This window comes from Biomphalaria glabrata, chromosome 9 (assembly GCF_947242115.1).
Source record: "Biomphalaria glabrata chromosome 9, xgBioGlab47.1, whole genome shotgun sequence".
Taxonomy (NCBI): domain Eukaryota; kingdom Metazoa; phylum Mollusca; class Gastropoda; family Planorbidae; genus Biomphalaria; species Biomphalaria glabrata.
Genome location: NC_074719.1, coordinates 5979321 through 5985469, shown reverse-complemented (window position 1 = coordinate 5985469; position 6149 = coordinate 5979321).

The following is a 6149-nucleotide window of genomic DNA, read 5'->3' as shown; positions in this document are numbered from 1 at the left end:
GTCGAGTTTCGCTAAAAAGAGAAACAAAATTCATTGTAGTTCCAATATCAGTTTCCACTGAGGAATTCTCTGGTGATGTGGCAGGTCTGCACCAGTACCGCCCTCTGACAGGCAACGAGAATGTTCCTAGTAATGTTAAGGGCCTTCAAGGTATTTGTGAGGTCAGTTGTTATTATCCCCTTGGTTTATATAACTTATTATTTTTATTACTATCATTACTTCATTGTTTAATGTTATGTTATATGGCTACACATTTGAGACCAAAAGAAAATCAGCTGCCGAGGACAAACGCAGACGGCGAAAAGAAAATCTAAATCGACCACCTGCGGACAATGGTTATGCTTGCCCTGGATGTGGCAAAATATGTAAGTCACAGCTGGGGCTGCGCAGCCAGGGGAAACACTGCACTCCTCACTAATCTTCGGACTCGAAGACAAGCCTTATTATTATTATTATTATTATTATGTTAGAAATGAACGAGTAGTCATTCTCTGGCGCTGCCAGGGTCGATTTTCGCTAAAGAGAAACAAAATTCATCGTAGTCCCTTTAACAGTTTCCACTGAGGAATTTTCTGGTGATGTGGCAGGTCTGCAGCAGTACCGCCCTCTGACAGGCAACGAAGATGTTCCTAGGAATGTTAAGGGCCTTGAAGGTGTCTGTGAGGTCAGTTGTTATTATCCCCTCGGTTGATATAACAATGGGGTATATTGTTATTTTGGACAATTTCCATAGACGCTTAATCTCCAAGCCTAGGTTCCCATATTTTCTTTGTTTTTCTATCTCAGTTGTTCGTAAATTATGAGACAGTGGTACGGCGATATCGATAATGGTAGCGGTTTTTTCTTTGTTATCGATGAACAGCAGATCCGGGCGATTGAAATCTACCGTTTTGTCGGTCAGAATAGGCCTATCCCAGTACAGCAGATGTTCAGTAGACTCGAGAACCTTATTATTATTATTATTATTATTATAGGGAAATTACTTCAAAGAGGAAGACTTCATTGATTATTTGTAGTTTATTTCTCTGTAGTCTGTAGTACCTATTTACCTTTACCGTTACCTATCCTTTAGTCTGTTGGACCGTTGGGGCACCATGCAAATTTTGTCTCCATTCATGTCTATCTTTTTTCTTAGTTAGAAACTTTATCAATGTTAGACCCGTCCATTCCTTTATGTTGTTTCCCATCGCGTTCACTGTCTGCCTCTTCTTCTTTTTCCTGGTACTGTTCCCTGAAGGAAGATATTTGAGAGCCCCTAAGACCTTGTTATATGGCCACAGATTTTTAGCTTGTGTTGTTTTTACGATAGTTAGCAGGTCATCATGGAGTCCAATTGCTGCAGTAACCCTGTCTCTAATCTCTTGATTTGTGATGCAGTCTCAGACTGTAGTAACAGAACAAAAATGCCATAAATGTATTTATTAAAAAAAAAAGCAATAAAAGTGATATAAAAGTTATGTGTGTGTGTGTGGGGGGGGGGGGGTTAACGACCTGAAAAAGGGGAAAAACCGGCGACTGGATAAATGTTTTCGTCTACCACGTTAAGAATTCAAACAAAAAATAAAATAAAATAATAAAATCTGAAGTGAACATATAAATCAGTCATCGTCTGTGTTTTGTCCTCGAAGAGACAACCCTGGTGTATGCAAAAACATATAAACCATTATTTTACAATACATCTTTTCATCTAAGACCTTCGTGGAAAATTTCGTCGAAATGTAAAAATACAGAAACTAAAACTCTTGATCACGGATCTCAAAAACGGCTCTAACGATTTTCCTAGACATTTGACAGTTGATGTATATCGTTGGGAAAAGAATTACTAGCTCGTCGTCCACACGGGGAAAACTCTAGTTTGTATTGTACACTCTTTAAACTAATGACATAAGAAGCCTCTACGACTCAAATAAAATCTCATTAAATTCTATGATGATACTGCTGCGTCTTTTGCCCTGGATAGAATCTCGTTCAATGGCAGGCCCGTCCATTCTTACCATCACTTTCTCTGCCTCTTCTTCTTTTTCCTGGTTCTGTTCCCCGAAGGATGGTCTTTGAGAACTTGTGATAAGGCCATAGAGCTTTAGTTTCCGTGTTCTGGCCAAAAGTTGGCAGGTAATCGATGAACTAATCCTGTCTCGAATCTCTTCATTTGTGAAGCGGTCTTAATATGTGATACCTAGGATCTTTCTGTAACACAGAATTCTGGGATACAGAATACACGATTACATTTCCCTTATTGCATTGCATTTTATTACGGGACTATTCTACTAGTTTATACTAGTGTGAGATTAAGTGAGATATGTGGCTGAATCACCTGAATGGCAGATTAACATTTTGCGATTTACATTCTACACTTCTGTCATTGCAATGGCTTATATTGTTGTGGGCTAATCTAATCTGACTTCATGTTGTGCAATTATTACTTTAACATTAGCCACAGAACATTACAAAATAGATATACTTGATAAAAACATTCAGTTCTATAAAATGATGCTTTATTAATCACTGGGAAATCCGTCCAGTCTTTCTAAAACGTCGCTATAACTAACTACTATTCAATTACTATTCAAAACAGCCTACTTCTAACAGAACGCCATGTTGGTCTCTTGTTCGCCTAAGTCTACTACGTCATTACTTTAACCGTCGCTAAAACTATACACAATATATTTAACTAACAAAACTAACCTACTCTCTAAACTAGTACATTACAATATCAAGGAATATATTTTTATGTTAATGAAAATTTTTTGTTTCAATCTAACTTTGTTTTTTTTTTAACTTAAATATAACATACATTGTAGTAAGATTTTACAATCTTATATATTACAGACGTTACCTAAAAAAAAAAGATTATAATTAGATCCTGCGTACTTGATGTGTCAATCTAGTCATGCATATTAATCAATGACTTAAACTCTGCTAAGTCGTTGGTTTTCCTGGCTGATTTAGGCCACCCATTCCAATCTCATATATATATATATATATATAGGATTGTCCCATCAGCATTTAATAGAAACATGGACAGTGTACAGTAAACATGCAAAGAAACTAAACCACTTCCACATGACATGTCTGAGAAAAATACTAAATGTCAAATGGCAAGACAAAATACCAGATACAGAAGTCCTTCGAATAGCGTGTCTGCAAAGCATCCACACAATCCTGATGCAGTCCCAGCTGCGATGGGCAGGTCACGTCTACAGGATGGAAGACCACCGCATCCCTAAACAACTCTTGTATGGCCAACTAAGCGAAGTAAAGCGCTCGCAAGGTGGTCAAAGAAAGCGCTTCAGGGACACCCTCAAAGCTTCTCTGAAGGCGTTCAGCATAGACCCAGGCACCTGGGAGACAGAGGCACATGACAGAGCATCATAGCGTCGCGCTGTGAAAACTGGCGCACAGGTTGCTGAGGAAAAAAAGAACAACGCCGGCAGAAGAAAAACGCCAGAAAAGAAAAGCAAAACAAACGACACTAGCTCCAGCTGGAATAACCTGCCCAGTGTGCGGCCGAACATTCCGGGCTCACATAGGTCTCACCAGCCACATGAGGAGGCATAAAACCCCAGTGCAAAGCCCTCAGCCCCCTGGATGACAAAGTGGTCATCATCGAACCACGATGGACGAACTATATATATATATAAACGTTACGTATTACACAGTTGTGTTGATCTCCTTCAGTCGTAGGAAGTCTTTGGTTCATCCGAAACCATCCTTCATAGAGGGCCTGGACACTGACCAGCTACGTCACAACCTGTGGGCGGTTTGGACCAAAAGCTATATATTGCTCTAAACTGCCCACAGAATGTGGCGTTGCAGGCCAGTGTTGAGGCCTTCTTTAACAAACCGTCTCAGTTCATCTCGTGGAACACCTTTTCGTGTGATTGTGGAGCCCTAGACGCGAGAGACACTCCCGTCCTCATGTGTCACGGTTACTTAGCATTCGCTTTTGGTGCTACAGAAGCCGGCTATTTTACGTTCGGCTCGCTTTTCTTTCAGAACTGAGCCCCATGCTTTTTTCCCCCTGTCCATAGCGTTCTTGGTCACCATCGCTCTCCACGTAGTGCCTCGGTCTAGGGTTATCTCTTCTCTCAACATCCAAGTACGCTGCTTTGAGATTTGTTCCTGATTCCATTGACATTTACGAAGAACAGCTTTTGTCTGTTTTTACACCTGTTGTCCATAAAGGATGACCTTTGGGATACAACTGCCCTCCATCCCCAACAGACATGACCAAGGAAACTCAGGAGGCATTGTTTGAGGATTGTAAAGATGCTGGGATTGTAAAGATGCTGGGATTGTAAAGATGTTGTGGTTGTAAAGATGTTGTGGTTGTAAAGATGCTGGGATTGTAAAGATGCTGGGATTGTAAAGATGTTGTGGTTGTAAAGATGTTGTGGTTGTAAAGATGTTGGGATTGTAAAGATGTTGGGGTTGTAAATATGCTGGGATTGTAAAGATGCTGGGATTGTAAAGATGCTGGGATTGTAAAGATGTTGTGGTTGTAAAGATGCTGGGATTGTAAAGATGTTGGGGTTGTAAATATGCTGGGATTGTAAAGATGCTGGGATTGTAAAGATGCTGGGATTGTAAAGATGTTGTGGTTGTAAAGATGCTGGGATTGTAAAGATGTTGTGGTTGTAAATATGCTGGGATTGTAAAGATGCTGGGATTGTAAAGATGTTGGGATTGTAAAGATGTTGTGGTTGTAAAGATGCTGGGATTGTAAAGATGCTGGGATTGTAAAGATGTTGTGGTTGTAAAGATGCTGGGATTGTAAAGATGCTGGGATTGTAAAGATGTTGGGATTGTAAAGATGTTGTGGTTGTAAAGATGTTGTGGTTGTAAAGATGCTGGGATTGTAAAGATGTTGTGGTTGTAAAGATGCTGGGATTGTAAAGATGCTGGGATTGTAAAGATGCTGGAGTTGTAAAGATGCTGGGATTGTAAAGATGTTACACACTTTTTTTTACACTAAGCATAAACTAAAACCTTTCATTCAATATTTTAAATGTAAATTTATTGAGATAAATCTCCTTTATAAAAAAAACAAACACAAAATTCATTTTTTTAAAAGACTTAAGTAACAGTATTTGCATTTTTTTAAATGACAAATTGTGATCAGATCGTTGAACCATGCCAAGAAAGGAAATTCTGGAGAACATCAAATAATGATATAGCACTAATGAATTCAGAATGACAAAGTTTGCTAAAAGTTGACTTAATTAACCCTTAAAACGCGTGTGGTAGTTTATTCCATTTTGTATGCACTCATAGTAAAACGGCCCAGCACTTTAAAGGTTAATGCAATTGAAGAACTGGCAGCTCTACTTCTCTCGTAGTTTTAATATGCACTGTAGTCTCAAGGCTCAGAGGCAAATACAATGAATCACCTAAAGTGAAAAATACATTCAATGTTTGAGTTGTATCGATATGAAATTTTGACTATAAAAATAAAAGAGGGCAATTAATTTCATGGAGATTCAGAGCTCCAGGGTGTAGTTCAATCACTTTTTATTTGATATCAACCAGGTTCTGTATCTAATATGACAAAATAGATGTTTCTCTATTAAAAAAAGAAACTCATTGTTGTCTGGCCCTGAACCAACTCTCCCATTCTAAAATAAACACCAGTGGCATGTTGCCAACCTCAAGTAATGTACTAATATACAGGACATATTCTTTATACCAAACAATGTACAATAATATCATACACTGGCATAAAATAGATAAAATATTTCTAAAGTGCTTGAACGAAAATATTTACTAGAAAAAAAACAGTTACAGTGCAAAGAAGCACTATAGCATCATGTTTCAAGTCAAGCTGTGGGGATGTGGCTTTAGATGAAGTGTATAACCCTAGACTTAGAAAAGATTAATCGATTGTAAAAACAACCCACACTTGTTTCTCTAAATCACCAATACAAAATACTAACTTATCTATAGCATTGAAGGGAAAAAAATGGAATCGTTAATGAAAATATGCATTATATACTTCTAATGAAATTTAATAAAGTTGCTTAAAATGAATCAAACAAAATTTTTGGTAAATACATGACACAAACCAAAACTTTATGGCAATATCAAAATTCTTAGGGATCGCAAAGACCTTCCTTCAGGAAAAAGTACCAGGAAAAAGAAGAAGAGGCAGA